Raw genomic sequence first — 17924 nt, 5'->3', positions numbered from 1 at the left:
GCCTTGTTAATTTGTGGAATTTATTTTCTTCTTAATGCGTTTGAGACAATTAGTTGTGTTGTGACAAGTTAGGGGTGGTATACAGAAGATTATGGCAAGAACAGCTCAAATAAGTGAATAGACATGAAGGTCAGTCAATACTGATTTGAATTTGAAAGTTGCTTCAAGTGCAGTCGCAAAAACAATCAAGCGCTATGATAAGGACCGCGATAGGAAAGGAAGACCCAGAGTTACCTCTGCTGCAGAGGAAAAGATCAGCCTCAGAAATTGCAGCCCAAATAAATGCTTCACAGAGTTCAAGTAACAGAAATATCTCAACATCAACTGTTCAGAGGAGACTGCATGAAACAGACCTTCATGGTCAAATTGTTGCAAAGAAACCCCTAATAAAGGACACCAATAATAAGAAGAGACTTGCTTGGGCCAAGAAACACGAGCATGTCTTTGTGAAAGGCAGAGTAGGTGAACAGATGATCTCTGCATGTGTGGTTCCCACCGTGAAGCATGGAGGAGGAGGTTTGATGGTGTGGGGGTGCTTTGCTGGTGACACTGTCAGTGATTTATTTAGAATTCAAGGCACACTTAACCAGCATGACTACCACATCATTCTGCAGATGCCATCCCATCTGGTTTGCGCTAAGTTGTACTATTATTTTTTTTTCAACAGTAAATGACCCAACACACCTCCAGGAGGTGTAAGGGCTATTTGCCCAAGAAGGAGAGTGATGGAGTGCTGCATCAGACAGATTATCTGGCCTCCACAATCACCCGACCTCAACCAAATTGAGATGGTTTGGGAGGAGACAGACCGCAGAGTGAAAGAAAAGCAGCCAACAAGTGCACAGCGTATGTGGGAACTCCTTCAAGACTGTTGCAAAAGCATTCCAGGTGAAGCTGGTTGAGAGAATGCCAAGAGTGTACAAAGCTGTCATCAAGGCAAAGGGTTGCTATTTGAAGAATTTCAAATATAAAATATATTTTGATTTGGTTAACACTTTTTTGATTACTACATCATTCCATATGTGTTATTTCATAGTTATGTTTTCACTATTATTCTACAATATAGAAAATAGTAAAATTAAAGTAAAACCCTTGAATGACTAGGTGTTCTACAACTTTTGACTGGATGTGTACCTACAGTAGACAAAAGGAGAATATCTTACCCTTTATTTCTCAACTCCTAATATTGAACAAATTACGCTCATTACACTCAATTACACTCAGTGGAGTATGTGACATAGACTTTGAAAAAGCACCTGTGAATAGCAAGTGCCGCTGGTAGCTTGTAAGCTTTCTTGAAGGAGAGTGATGGAGTGCTGCATCAGATGACCTGGCCTCCACAATCACCCGACCTCAACCAAATTGAGATTCTTTGGGAGGAGACGGACCGCAGAGTGAAGGAAAAGCAGCCAACAAGTGTTCAGCATATTTGAGAACTCCTTCAAGACTGTTGGAAAAGCATTCCAGGTGAAGCTGGTTGAGAGAATGCCAAGAGTGTGCAAAGCTGTCACTTTTGACTGGTACTGTTTATAAATGAGATGTTCCTGTATTTCATTTTCAATAAATTTGCAAACATTTCTAAAAACATGTTTTCACTTTGACATTATCGGGTATTGTGTGAAGATGCGTGAGATGTTTTATTTATTTAATCCATTTTGAATGCAGGCTGTAAGACAACAAAATGTAGAATAAGTCAAAGGGTACGAATACATTCTGAAGGAACGGTATATGTGTGGTCTCATTGAAATATAGTAGGCTGCCAATGCATGGGCATAGAAAACTGGCAGTTACACTATGTGGACACCCCTTCAAATAAGTGGATTTGGCTATTACAGCCACACCCGTTGCTGACAGTTGTATAAAATCGAGCAAACAGCCATGAAATCTCCATAGACAAACATTGGCAGTAGAATGGCCCGTCCTGAAGAGCTCAGTAACTTTCAACATGGCACCGTCATAGGAATCCAGCTTTCAAACAAGTTCATCAAATTTCTACCATGCTAGAGCTGCCCCGGTCAACTGTAAGTGCTGGTACTGTGAAGTATAAACGTCTAGGAGCAACAACGGCTCAGCCGCGAAGTGGTAGGCCACATATGCCCACAGAACGGGACCGCCTAGTGCTGAAGTGCGTTGCGCACAAAAGTCGTCTGTCCTCGGTTGCAACACTCAATATCGAGTTACAAATTACCTCGGGAAGCAACTTCAGCACAAGAACTGTTTGTAGGGAGCTTCATGAAATGTGTTTTCATGGCCGAGCAGCCACCCACATGCCTAAAATCACTTTGCGCAAAGCCAAGCGTTGGCTGGTGTGGTGTAAAGCTTGCCACCATTGGACTCAGTGGAACTCTGGAGCAGTGGAAACGCATTCTCTGTAGAGATGAATCACGCTTCACCATCTGTCAGTCTGACAAATTAATATGGGTTTGATAGAATCCAGGAGAACGCTACCTGCCCGAATGCATAGTGCCAACTATAAAGTTTGGTGGAGGAGGAATAATGGCCTGGGGCTGTTTTTCATGGTTCAGGCTAGGCCCTTTAGTTCCAGTGAAGGAAAATCTTAACGCTACAGCATACAATGACATTCTAGACAATTCTGTGCTTCCAACTTTGTGGCCCTTTCCTGTTTCAACTTGACCCTGCAGGGAATTGGAACGCCGACTGCGAGCCAGGTCTAATCGCCCAACATCAGTATGTGTTCAGAATTTATCTCAATAACTCCAGAAATCTGTAACTAATTTCAATTTTTTTGCAGAGGAGTTCTTAGTCGCATCATTTTACATGCAACTAAGATGTTTGGTACAGTATTACTCAAGTGAAAAAAACTGCATGAAAACTAGTCTGTCGTTCAATGACAACAAACACAATTGAAGAATCCCTACCGTTGACCAATCACCGACGAAGGGGAGTAGACTTCAGCTATCGAAATTTGACTAGCCTCAAGATAGTTCTTTGTGTCACCAATATTGAAAGGGGAGACTCACGAACACAAAGGTGTCGTTGTTTTGCTCTACGACACACACAATCTTCAGGGGAGTGGTCTGAAGGTAACCCAGAACTGGGCACAACAAATGGCACAACATGCATAGGAGGTAAAAAGTACAACAAACAAAGTGACCAAAATTCTTCTCTCAGAGGACAGACATTTCAAAATATATTCCCTATGAATTTGTTTTTACTCTGTTTTGCCATGTACAAATATGTTATTCAATGCATTTCTATGGGATATAGCAGTAAAGGACAAATTCAATGTTTCATCAAATAAGAAAAAAATGTTTCATACATCAGGGGTCCTAAAATTCCAAATAAAATGGTTAAATGATCAATTTTATGACCATCTTAAAATAATTCCATATGTTAGCTTAGTAGGTATTGCAATCTAAGGGCTGCTCAATTGACCTACAACCTGCTGTACACTTATAATAATCTCGGATACATTTTACGCTGCTCATAGCGTGCAACCATTTCTCTATTTATTGAGAAATAAGAGGGTGTGCTATTGAATTTATATAATGTCCAATGCATAAAACATGACACAAGTATATTGACATCTCCCCTCTTAGATAGTGGTACAATAGTGGTACAATCATAAGGGACATGACGGTTCTATCCTCTCCGCAGTATAGTTGAGATTTCTTTTGGTGAACAGCATAGGGTTGGTGGTTAATAAAGCTGTCTGCTCCACATTTGAGCTGCTCTAACAATAGTCCAGCAGGTGGTCAGCGAGAGAGGGGAGGGAGAGTGAGGTGTACAAACACAGCACTGACGAATGAGCTTCTGATGATAATTTTGACACACACATAATACACACACACCTGCATGGGGAAACTATAATGACCCGTCTATAAAAGGGGGGCTGAACCTCCGGCTCATTAAGAAAGGCAGAGGCCATGACTGGGGGGGGGGGGGGGGGGGGGGTCATGCTAGCCAACTTCTTTCACCATTAACTTCAGCCGGCTGGTGTACGACTGTGGCAAAGTGGGTTTCACATTGAAAAGCCTATCTCCGGGGCTAGTTATTGACCTTCAATAAATTACACAATGTAAATATGACATTATTTTAATTTTGCACATTATTTTTTGTTGTTATATCATTAAAAAAATATTATTATTAATTATTACCCCTTTTTCTCACCAATTTCGTGGTATCCAACTGGTACGGACTCAGGAGAGGCAAAGGTCGAGAGCAGCGTGTCCTCCGAAACACAACCCAACCAAGCCACACTGCTTCTTGACAGAAGGCCCACTTAATCCGGAAGCCAGCCACACAATGTGTCGGAGGAAACACCGTACACCTGGCACCGTGTCAGGGTGCACTGCGCCCGCCACAGGAGTCGCTAGTGCACGATGGGACAAGAATATCCCTGCCAGCCAAACCCTCCCCCATCCCAGACGATGCTGGGCCAATTGTGCACCACCCATGGGTCTTCTGGTTGCAGCCAGCTGTGACAGAGCCTGGACTCAAACCAAGAATCTCTAGTGGCAAAGCTAGAGCTGCGTGCCTTAGACCATTGTGCCACTCGGGAGGCCACGTACAGTGCCTTGCGAAAGTATTCGGCCCCCTTGAACTTTGCAAACTTTTGCCACCTTTCAGGCTTCAAACATAAAGATATAAAACTGTATTTTTTTGTGAAGAATCAACAACAAGTGGGACACAATCATGAAGTGGAACGACATTTATTGGATATTTCAAACTTTTTTAACAAAACAAAAACTGAAAAATTGGGCGTGCAAAATTATTCAGCCCCTTTACTTTCAGGGCAGCAAACTCTCTCCAGAAGTTCAGTGAGGATCTCTGAATGATCCAATGTTGACCTAAATGACTAATGATGATAAATACAATCCACCTGTGTGTAATCAAGTCTCCGTATAAATGCACCTGCACTGTGATAGTCTCAGAGGTCCGTTAAAAGCGCAGAGAGCATCATGAAGAACAAGGAACACACCAGGCAGGTCCGAAATACTGTTGTGAAGAAGTTTAAAGCCGGATTTGGATACAAAAAGATTTCCCAAGCTTTAAACATCCCAAGGAGCACTGTGCAAGCGATAATATTGAAATGGAAGGAGTATCAGACCACTGCAAATCTACCAAGACCTGGCCGTCCCTCTGAACTTTCAGCTCATACAAGGAAAAGACTGATCAGAGATGCAGCCAAGAGGCCCATGATCACTCTGGATGAACTGCAGAGATCTACAGCTGAGGTGGGAGACTCTGTCCATAGGACAACAATCAGTCGTATATTGCACAAATCTGGCCTTTATGGAAGAGTGGCAAGAAGAAAGCCATTTCTTAAAGATATCCATAAAAAGTGTCATTTAAAGTTTGCCACAAGCCACCTGGGAGACACACCAAACATGTGGAAGAAGGTGCTCTGGTCAGATGAAACCAAAATTGAACTTTTTGGCAACAATGCAAAACGTTATGTTTGGCGTAAAAGCAACACAGCTGAACACACCATCCCCACTGTCAAACATGGTGGTGGCAGCATCATGGTTTGGGCCTGCTTTTCTTCAGCAGGGACAGGGAAGATGGTTAAAATTGATGGGAAGATGGATGGAGCCAAATACAGGACCATTCTGGAAGAAAACCTGATGGAGTCTGCAAAAGACCTGAGACTGGGACGGAGATTTGTCTTCCAACAAGACAATGATCCAAAACATAAAGCAAAATCTACAATGGAATGGTTCAAAAATAAACATATCCAGGTGTTAGAATGGCCAAGTCAAAGTCCAGACCTGAATCCAATCGAGAATCTGTGGAAAGAACTGAAAACTGCTGTTCACAAATGCTCTCCATCCAACCTCACTGAGCTCGAGCTGTTTTGCAAGGAGGAATGGGAAAACATTTCAGTCTCTCGATGTGCAAAACTGATAGAGACATACCCCAAGCGACTTACAGCTGTAATTGCAGCAAAAGGTGACGCTACAAAGTATTAACTTAAGGGGGCTGAATAATTTTGCACGCCCAATTTTTCAGTTTTTGATTTGTTAAAAAAGTTTGAAATATCCAATAAATGTCGTTCCACTTCATGATTGTGTCCCACTTGTTGTTGATTCTTCACAAAAAAATACAGTTTTATATCTTGATGTTTGAAGCCTGAAATGTGGCAAAAGTTTGCAAAGTTCAAGGGGGCCGAATACTTTCGCAAGGCACTGTATATGAATATTTACAAGTTACAGTTGGTTTGAGGTTGTCATTGAAATTTGGAGTTATTGAGCTTTTAAAATATTGTCCCATGTACATTGTTTAATTTACTGATGGTCCCTATCTAGCCCCATAGGGATATCGAATGTCAAACCAAAATGACCATGGGCATTAATGTCAGGTCGCATGCAGCTGCACTCCAAATTGATGATTACTTGAGTGCTGCCAGCTGTGGGTAGAACTTAATTAAACCCACCCCAAGGATAATTGTTATGGTACCCTTCATTCCATAACATACAATTTTATGACAAAAATTATCACTACAGTGCTGTGAAAAAATATTCTGATTTTCTAAATTTTTGCATATTCCTGACACTGAATGTTATCAGATCTTCAACCAAAACCTAATATTTAATAAAGGGAACTTGAGTGAACAAATAACAAAAAAAAATGGATACTTGTTTCATTTATTTAAGTTATGCAACACCCCTGTGTGAAAAAGTTATTGCCCCCTTAAAGGCTCTGTGTGGTCCATCCGTCATCTGCAGTGGCCGTACAGCATTTACTGTGATGCGGCCTCTGTATTCATACTTCAAGCATAAATTGGCGTTTACACTCTAACTGGTTGTCAAACCTTTAGCTGCAATGACTGCAACCAAACTTTTTCTGTAGTTGTTGATCAGGCTCTCACATCCCTGTGGATTCATTTTGGCCCACTCTTCCATGCAGAACGGCTACATTTGTGGGTTTTTGAGCATGAATTGTTCATTTCTGGTCCTGCCACAACATCTCAATCGGGTTTCCCATCATTGAAGGAACCCTGAATAATTCTAAAGGAGAATGTCAGGCCATCCATCCATGAGCTGAAGCGCAGCTGGGTCATGCAGCAAGACAATGATCCAAAACACACAAGCAAGTCTACATCAGAATGGCTGAAAGTAACATATTTAATGTTCTGGAATGGCCTAGTCAATGTCCTTGGTTGACTTTACATCCTTATAACAGGCTGACTTCAATTGATTTCAGCAGTACTTCCACAGCAGCCTTTCTCAGTCAGATGGAATGGAGGAACAGGTATTTGAACCTTAATCCAGCTCCTGTATTAAACCCTGAGGCCTTGCCAGACTGACAGTGTGTAAAGTCATGGCCAAGTTTTGAGAATGACACAAATATACATTTTCACAAAGTCTGCTGCCTCAGTTTGTATGATGGCAATTTGCATATACTCCAGAATGTTATGAAGAGTGATCAGATGAATTGCAATTAAATGCAAAGTCCCTATTTGCCATGCAAATGAACTGAATCCCCCCAAAAACATTTCCACTGCATTTCAGCCCTGCCACAAAAGGAACAGCTGCCATCATGTCAGGGATTCTCTCACTAACACAGGTGTGAGTGTTGACGAGGACAAGGCTGGAGATCACTCTGTCATGCTGATTGAGTTCGAATAACAGACTGGAAGCTTCAAAAGGAGGGTGGTGCTTGGAATCATTGTTCTTCCTCTGTCAACCATGTTTACCTGCAAGGAAACACGTGCCGTCATCATTGCTTTGCACAAAAAGGGCTTCACAGGCAAGGTTATTGCTGCCAGTAAGATTGCACCTAAATCAACCATTTATCGGACCATCAAGAACTTCAAGGAGAGCGGTTCAAATGTTACGAAGAAGGCTTCCGGGCGCCCAAGAAAGTCCAACAAGCGCCAGGACGTCTCCTAAAGTTGATTCAGCTGCGGAATTGGGGCACCACCAGTACAGAGCTTGCTCAGGAATGGCAGCAGGCAGGTGTGAGTGCATCTGCACGCACAGTGAGGCAAAGACTTTTGGAGGATGGCCTGGTGTCAAGAAGGGCAAGGTGAGCACTACCATCAGTCCTGTGTCATGCCAACAGTAAAGCATCCTGAGACCATTCATGTGTGGGGTTGTTTCTCAGCCAAGGGAGTGGGCTCACTCACCATTTTGCCGAAGAACACAGCCACGAACAAAGAATGTTACCAACACATCCTCCGAGAGCAACTTCTCCCAACCATCCAGCCAGGAACAGTTTGGTGACGAACAATGCCCTTTTCAGCATGATGGAGCACCTTGCCATAAGGCAAAAGTGATAACTAAGTGGCTCGGGGAACAAAACATCGATATTTTGGGTCCATGGCCAGGAAACTCCCCAGACCTTAATCCCATTGAGAACTTGTGGTCAATCCTCAAGAGGTGGGTGAACAAACAAAAACCCACAAATTCTGACGAACTCCAAGCATTGATTATGCATCAATGGGCTGCCATCAGTCAGGATGTGGCCCAGAAGTTAATTGACAGCATGCCAGGGCCGATTGCAGAGGTCTTGAAAAAATAATGGTCAACACTGCAAAGATTGACTCTTTGCATCAACTTCATGTAATTGATGTAAGTGTCAATAAAAGCCTTTGACACTTATGAAATGCTTGTAATTATACTTCAGTATTCCATAGTAACATCTGACAAAAAATATCTAAAGACACAGTGGCAGCAGACTTTGTGAAAATTAATATTGGTGTCATTCTCAAAACTTTTGGCCACGACTGTACACGCACATGCTTGAATGCTTGCACACCTCTGTGTGTGTCAGATTGACAGGAATGGGGTGAGAATTGCCTTTGACCATGTTTCTGTGCCTCTGCTTGCTCCCACACCCATTGATGAACCATGATAGACAATCAAGTGTTTGAAGCTACATTTTGAAAAAAAAGAGAATATACCTGCAAACTGGAAAGACTCTAAAAGGGTATAAATATACAGTTCTGACTACTTTGGATCTTAGATGTGGGTTTTAATGTTTTATATCCCCTGTAATGATTTAATCTTCTAAAGTTGCTTTTACAATCTTAGACAGGAGCTTCTTCCATATCAGAGAATGCTTTACCACTGTGGTGTTCTAGACGACCTATCGCCTATAGACAGATATTTATATATTCATATGTGTGTAAATATATATTTTCTTAAAATAGAAAATCTGCAACTCTTTCAATCTGTTCATCGAGAGAGAGTGAAACAAACGGTAACTGCTGCTAGTTTGTCTGCCAGCCAAGACATTAAAACGTATTTTGAGCCTCAATTTCACAGACATGTTTGATGATTAACATCAAATTCATGCCTAATGTACTCTGTGGGCTGGCCAGCCCGAAAGCACCATGAATCAGCACTTTTAACTCGAGGTTAGGGCATGTTCTCCATCCTCTCAGTCACAGATTTAAGGCCTGGACACTTCCAGAGTGTTGTTCAAAATGATTAAGATTATGTATTAGTCCCCTGACAGGTCAGCTAACCAATCAGATGTTTTATAGGGCCGCTGTACCACTCTAGGCAAATTACACTTGATTGATCATCTGGCTGAACTAAATGTCTTCCACAACTCATTCTGTTCCCTCCAGCCTTAGTTGTCTCTGTCCACCCCACCCCCGCACACATAGTTCCCCACAGCCTATTCTACCAATGCACCGCTGATTGATCCCGTTGCACCGAGGGACAAGAGCTTAGCATTTTGGTCAAACAAAAACACACCACACTATTCCATCTCTTTTCCCCCTGTTAACGCAGCATATGACACTCAGAAAATTCTGAACCTGCCAGGACAGAGTAGTAAAAAGTAATGAGTTATTTCTGAGTTATCATTGCAGAGGTAATCACCTCCCAAAATTAAACTGAACTGGAAAGCATACAGCTTTCAATATTGAATGATATGAATTGCAGGGGTTTGACAGGGGAGTGTGTCCTTGCATTATCTTATTCGGAGGTTTTCACAGGCCATAGTTCATACAATCCATACTAATAATGACAATGGATTCATATCGAATGTGTAAATATTTCCATAACCCATTAAATATGAATCCACTGTCATTACTAGTATTGATTTTTATCCATGTGTCATGGATTCATGTCATCCATAACCAATGGGTTGAATACAGCTACTATTTTGTGCCAGAACCCTCACAACACATGTCACAGCATAGACACCAGGAAGAAAAATGAAGTATTATGGAGAAAAACAGTGAAAATGAAAGTAAGTAAGAAAATTGGCAGAAAAAAAAGCACTTTCTTTAAATTAAATAAGGATTAAAGAGCAGAGATGGGACAGGAACATTTCTGTGTTAATCTCTTCTTTCCAGCTTCATTAGACATTTAGAAAGTTAGTATTTGCTTCATACACATCCATAAACTCTTTTGGGCACCTGATTAAAACCTTCTCTTAATTATGCCTAGTGTGGGTCCTTTACAGCCAATAGAAATGACAAATGTTTTCTTACAAAACGTAATTGTCTCTTTACTACTTTGCGTGGTTATTAAATTACAGTTGAAGTCGGAAGTTTACATACACTTAGGTTGGAGTCATGAAAGCTCGTTTTTCAACCACTCCACAAATTTCTTGTTAACAAACTATAGTTTTGGCAAGTCGGTTAGGACATCTACTTTGTGCATGACACAAGTCATTTTTCCAACAATCTTTTACAGACAGATTATTTCACTTAGAATTCACAGTATCACAATTCCAGTGGGTCAGAAGTTTACAAACACTGAGTTGACTGTGCCTTTAAATAACTTGGAAAATTAAAGAAAATTACCTCATCGCTTTAGAAGCTTCTGATAGGATAATTAACATAATTTGAGTCAATTGGAGGTGTACCTGTGGATGTATTTCAAGACCTACCTTCAAACTCATCATGGGAAAATCAAAAGAAATCAGCCAAGAACTCCGAATTTATTTTTAGACATCCATAAGTCTGGTTCATACTTGGGAGCAATTTCCAAACGCCTGAAGGTACCAAGTTCATCTGTACAAACAATAGTACGCAAGTATAAATGCCATGGGACCATGCAGCCGTCATACCGCTCAGGAAGCAAACCCGTTCTTTGGTGGAAAAGTGCAAATCAATCCCTGAACAACAGCAAAGGACCTTGTGAAGATGCTGGAGGTAACCGGTACAAAAGTATCTATATCTGTAATGGCAGATCTCCTCTTCGTCTGAAGAGGAGTAAGGATCGGACCAAGATGCAGCGTGGTAAGTGTTCATGATGATTACTTTAATAAATAAACTGCACACTATGAAATACAAAACAATAAAGGTGACCATGACCGAAACTGTACCGTGTTGCAACAAACACTCACACGGAAACAAACACCCACAAACCAACAGTGAAACCCCGGCTACCTAAGTATGATTCTCAATCAGAGACAACTAACGACACCTGCCTCTGATTGAGAACCATACTAGGCCGAAACAGAAACCAAACAGAGAAAAACAAGCATAGACTGCCCACCCCAACTCACACCCTGACCATACTAAATAAAGACAAAACAAAGGAAATAAAGGTCAGAATGTGACAATATCCACATTAAAACAAGTCCTATATCGACATAACCTGAAAGGCCGCTCAGCAAAGAAGAAACCACTACTCCAAAACTTCTATAAAAAAGCCAGACTATGGTTTTCAACTGCACATGGGGACAAAGATCGGGAGAAATGTGGGAGAAATGTCCTTTGGTCTGATGAAACTAAAATATAACTGTTTGGTCATAATTACCATCATTACATTTGGAGGATAAAGGGGGAGGCTTGCAAGCCGAAGAACACCATCCCAATCGTGAAGCACGGGGGTGGCAGCATCATGTTGTGGGGGTGCTTTGCTGCAGGAGGGACTGGTGCAGTCCCCAAAATAGATGGCCTCATGAGGATAGAAAATAATGTGGATATATTGAAGCAACATCTCAAGACATCAGTTAAAGCTTGGTTGCAAATGGGTCTTCCAAATGGACAATGACCCAAGCATACTTCCAAAGTTGTGGTAAAAGGGCTTAAGGACAACAAAGTCAAGGTATTGGAGTGGCCATCACAAAGCCCTGACCTCAATCCTATAGAAAATTTGTGGGCAGAACTGAAAAAGTGTGAGCGAGAAAGGAGGCCTACAAACCTGACTCAGTTACACTAGCTGTGTCAGGAGGAATGGGCCAAAATTCACCCAACTTATTGTGGGAAGCTTGTGGAAGGCTACCCAAAACGTTTGACCCAAGTTAAACAATTTAAAGGAAATGCTACCAAATACTAATTGAGTGTATGGAAACTTCTGACCCACTGGGAATGAGATGAAAGAAATAAAGGCTGAAATAAATCATTCTCTCTATTATTATTCTGACATTTCACATTCTTAAAATAAAGTGGTGATCCTAACTGGCCTAAAACAGGGAATTTTTTCTAGGATTAAATGTCAGGAATTGTGAAAAACTGAGTTTAAATGTATTTGGCTAAGGTGTATGTAAACTTCTGACTTCAACTGTGCTTAATTTATTTCAGCTATTCATTTATTTCATTTATTTTTGTATTTCCACCCCATTTGATTGCTTAGTATTGGGGATCATTAATTGATACCTACTGAATTCCTTAATGGATTGTTGTTTCTTTGTTACAAGTCTGCCCACATCTCCAATGTGCACTAAGCCTATTCATACACATAATAAAAGAAAGCTCAACTTTCCACTCTTACCTAACCCATATAGGATATGGGGCTCCCGAGTGGCGCAGCGGTGTAAAGCACATGTAGATATCAATAATAAGTGATATCCGTATCGTCGTATCCTACACCACAGATGTCATCCTTACCACCAAGCGTTTATTCAAGTTGGGGAATCAAGTTGGAAGACATGGCTTGGACTGTAGCCTACAAAATCCTATTCCTGCTCTTTTCCTGCGATCCATTAAACACATTTGGTGTGTCATCATAGTGGTCTCTGACATGTGTTCAGACTCCCTCAGGTGGAACAAACTTACATTTGGTAACAACGGTTACTGGTTTTTTTGTAATCCCTTACATGTAATGGATTACATGTAATGGATTACATGTAATCTGTTACTCCCCAAACATGTATGTATGTATGTATGTATGTATATATATACACTGCTCAAAAAAATAAAGGGAACACTTAAACAACACAATGTAACTCCAAGTCAATCACACTTCTGTGAAATCAAACTGTCCACTTAGGAAGCAACACTGATTGACAATACAGTTCACATGCTGTTGTGCAAATGGAATAGACAACAGGTGGAAATTATAGGCAATTAGCCAGACACCCCCAATAAAGGAGTGGTTCTGCAGGTGATAACCACAGACCACTTCTCAGTTCCTATGCTTTCTGGCTGATGTTTTGGTCACTTTTGAATGCTGGCGGTGCTTTCACTCTAGTGGTAGCATGAGACAGAGTCTACAACCCACACAAGTGGCTCAGGTAGTGCAGCTCATCCAGGATGGCACATCAATGCGAGCTGTGGCAAGAAGGTTTGCTGTATCTGTCAGCGTAGTGTCCAGAGCATGGACGCGCTACCAGGAGACAGGCCAGTACATCAGGAGACGTGGAGGAGGCCGTAGGAGGGCAACAACCCAGCAGCAGGACCGCTACCTCCGCCTTTGTGCAAGGAGGAGCAGGAGGAGCACTGCCAGAGCCCTGCAAAATGACCTCCAGCAGGCCACAAATGTGCATGTGTCTGCTCAAACGGTCAGAAACAGACTCCACGAGGGTGGTATGAGGGCCCGACGTCCACAGGTGGGGGTTGTGCTTACAGCCCAACACCGTGCAGGATGTTTGGCATTTGCCAGAGAACACCAAGATTGGCGAATTCGCCACTGGCGCCCTGTGCTCTTCACCGATGAAAGTAGGTTCACACTGAGGACATGTGACAGACGTGACAGTCTGGAGACGCCGTGGAGAATGTTCTGCTGCCTGCAACATCCTCCAGCATGACCGGTTTGGCGGTGGGTCAGTCATGGTGTGGGGTGGCATTTCTTTGGGGGGCCGCACAGCCCTCCATGTGCTCGCCAGAGGTAGCCTGACTGCCATTAGGTACCGAGATGAGATCCTCAGACCCCTTGTGAGACCATATGCTGGTGCGGTTGGCCCTGGGTTCCTCCTAATGCAAGACAATGCTAGACCTCATGTGGCTGGAGTGTGTCAGCAGTTCCTGCAAGAGGAAGGCATTGATGCTATGGACTGGCCCGCCCGTTCCCCAGACTTGAATCCAATTGAGCACATCTGGGACATCATGTCCTGCTCCATCCACCAACGCCACGTTGCACCACAGACTGTCCAGGAGTTGGCGGATGTTTTAGTCCAGGCCTGGGAGGAGATCCCTCAGGAGACCATCCGCCACCTCATCAGGAGCATGCCCAGGCATTGTAGGGAGGTCATACAGGCACGTGGAGGCCACACACACTACTGAGCCTCATTTTGACTTGTTTTAAGGACATTACATCAAAGTTGGATCAGCCTGTAGTGTGGTTTTCCACTTTAATTTTGAGTGTGACTCCAAATCCAGACCTCCATGGGTTGATAAATTTGATTTCCAATGCAAATTTTTGTGTGATTTTGTTGTCAGCACATTCAACTATGTAAAGAAAAAAGTATTTAATAAGAATTTTTCATTCATTCAGATCTAGGATGTGTTATTTTAGTGTTCCCTTTATTTTTTTGAGCAGTGTATATAAAACACATTTTAATATGATTTAAAAAAAAAATACTATATTACAAATTATATTTTTGTTATTATATTATTTATATTTTGTTTATTTAGAAAAAAGACATATAGGCTAATTAAATCGTTATGGAGCGCAGACCAAGCCCTAACAGTTTGAACCCCACGCATGGTGCAATACTTTGCCATGTCATCACACAGTTCCGTGCTTGGCGAAGGCAATAGACGAGGGTATAGCCTACTATTTTACACTGTACACTAATTTTCCAACATTCCCATGGGTTGAAGAACAATGTGGCAATTTTCTTTCTTTCTTGTGTAAAGGCTCTCCAAACCTGTTTTTATGATTAATAAAAACTGTCCTAAAACCTAAATAAAAACAAAATCAGTTTTTTTTCAAATCTACCAATTGGCGTTGAAACAGAGACGAATATGCATATATTTAGATGTCTTTCTATAATTGATCCCTAATATTCTGAATCCGTTCTCTCGCTTTCTTCTAGTGAGTCTGTTGACAAAATTCAAACTGAAAGGTACACCGTATTTAAAGGGTTGGCTTTAGATAAATATCCTTTATATTACATTTATTCAGAGCATGCAAGGTAGCCACGCCTGCAGAGTGTGTTACGCAACTGAATAATGTATGTCTGAATTCCAAATACTGAAAGGTATAGGAAAGGCGTGCGTAGGAAAGGCATCGATTCTGTAAAGTCTGAATCGGCCCCTAAAGCCTCAGCTGCAAGCGATGACAGCAGTCTCTTTCTCTCTCCCTCTGACACTCTCTCTCATCTCTCTCCTTATGACATGGTTTGTTTTTTCACAGAACAACACTGTACATAAAGATTGCAGTGTAGCAACTCTGTGCTGTATTTCCCCAACTAAGGCATTAACCTAACTTGCAGTGCATGCGCAGTGTGTTATAATTGGCCCCTAAGGGATTATTTTTGGTTGGCTGTCATAAAGGTGAATGATTACAGATCATAACGGCTAAGGAGTGCAATCTGTAGATTTTAAGAGCCTGTAATGTTCAATTAATTGTGTGATGGGGCCATGACTATGAGTGTCCTGTTCCATTTAGTCAGGTCAGGTGTCTGTAGGAAGGAGATGAAAGTGGCTATTACAAAACAGCAGACTCAGCAGCTTCCTAGCTACAGGTATCGACTGCAATGTAACGTAGGGAATCCTGGCGTGTGGCTAGCTAAGTCATGAACTTTGTTTTTCAGTTAAGATACTAGATCACGTAAAGGGCACATTGTAAAATCCCTCACATAGCAGGAGAGATTGTTACAACTCTTGGGAGTGCAACATTTTAACATGTGAATTGTAACAATGTGACATTGAATGTAGCCTCTGCAGTTGGCAGCTAAAAATGGTGTTTTCACCCTAGAGTTTGTGCTTGTAACAGGGACGGAATCTGAAGGAACTTTTTTGTTGTGGATTCCTTAACGACCATGCCTGCTTAGTTCATCAATAAGACTTCAGCTGCGGGTCATACTAATTATCCCAAGTAACCAAAACAACCCCAAACAACCCCAAAAAACCAAAAACCAACAACCGCAAACAGGCACCTAAAACAACCACAAAAAAAGCACAAACAATGCCAAACAACCCCAAACAGGTACCCAAAACAACCACAAACATCCCCAAATAGGTACCCAAAACAACCCAAAAGAACCATAAATGACCCAAAAGTACCCCAAAACAACCCAAAAGTGTCCCAAAACAACCCAAAAGAAACACAAACCGGAACTCAAAACAACCCAAAACAACCCCAAACAGCTACCCAAAACATCCCAAAAGTACCCAAAACAACACAAACGAGTACAAAACAACCACAAACAGGTACAAAACAACCCAAAAGTACCCAAAACAACCCAAAGGAAACCAAAATGACCACAAACATATACTCAAAACAACCCCAAACAACCCCATAGTACCCAAAACAACCCAAAGCAACCACCAACAAACACAGACAACCACAAACAATCAAATAGGTACCCAAAACACATACACACACACACATACACAGATAAGAAATTGGAAATTGCTTTACCTTTCTGAATAATATTCTCAGAGAATAATAACAAATATGAGTAATTGGATTTCAGAGAGAAACTAATTCATCTGAGGGTGTGGCCTTGTAGCCAAATATATTCATAGAAATAAAGCCACGGAAACAAAGAGAACTGAGGGTTAGTGCAGAGGGAGGAAACAGAGAGGGGTGTGTGAGACCGCTGTAGGTAAGACACACACACACACACAGATAGGACATGTCTAACGTTCTCGCTTTGAAGGCTAATGAGAAAGGAGCTATCCTGCTGAGCAGACACTAGCACCACTTATTTCATGGAACTATTTGAATACAAATGTGAAAGTCAAACAAATACATTATAGAGCACAAACGTGAATGGGAAAAAGGCCTTGAATTACAAAATGTATGTGCCATATTTAGGACCTTGATAAAATCCTGGATGGCTTCAAGTTGATGTTGTCATTGTCAACTAGTATTATCAAAAGTAATGGAGAGATTGACATTTTTAGAGCAGAGGAGGCATCCTCTCCATCAAATTCACATCAAGCCCACGACCCAATTTGCTGTATAAATGACACAACAGTTTTGCATCTCTCTCATCGTACGCACACTTGCACACACATGCATACACGCACACCCGCGTGTGCACACACACAGGCACATCTCATCTCTTTCCTTCTGATCTTGACTAGGTTTTATAAGCAGGATAATCGGAGATGGGCCTGTGAGCCAAACTGGAAATCAGACTATGCCATCCAGCCTGTAAATCACTTTATGTCGGAGTAGGCGTTTGGGCTGGGGGGGTAGTGGGTGAACATCAGAGTCTTTAAAGAGATTGAAGAGCAAGAGAAAAAGCGACTGCCAAGCATAGCACATATTCTGTTCTGAGCGTTGAACAACTGAACCAACCCACTCCAATAATTGGGACTGAGATTTTCCTTGATTTTCTTCTTGAGCTGAGTTTGAGATACACTCAAAATGTCAAACAGATCCACAGATCCATGTTCCAAGGATACAATTGGTAGGTTGTTTGACCTAAATAAATAGCTTTGTTAAAAGGACTCATAAAGGATGCAACTTTACAGATCTCAGTCTGTTTTTGGTGAGGTGCTCTCAGCATTGCCCTGTTTACATCTCCTCTCCTCACACTCTTTATGCAAGGAGTAAAAGTAATTTTAGATGAGATTAAAGTCAAGAACAATGCAAATATCAAAGTAAATCAAGATTACCCAAGAGACAGGCAGAAAGAGATGAGCTGGCTCA

The sequence above is a fragment of the Oncorhynchus mykiss genome, chromosome 6 (assembly GCF_013265735.2).
Source record: "Oncorhynchus mykiss isolate Arlee chromosome 6, USDA_OmykA_1.1, whole genome shotgun sequence".
NCBI classification, from domain to species: domain Eukaryota; kingdom Metazoa; phylum Chordata; class Actinopteri; order Salmoniformes; family Salmonidae; genus Oncorhynchus; species Oncorhynchus mykiss.
Note: the sequence above shows the minus strand (reverse complement) of the source record.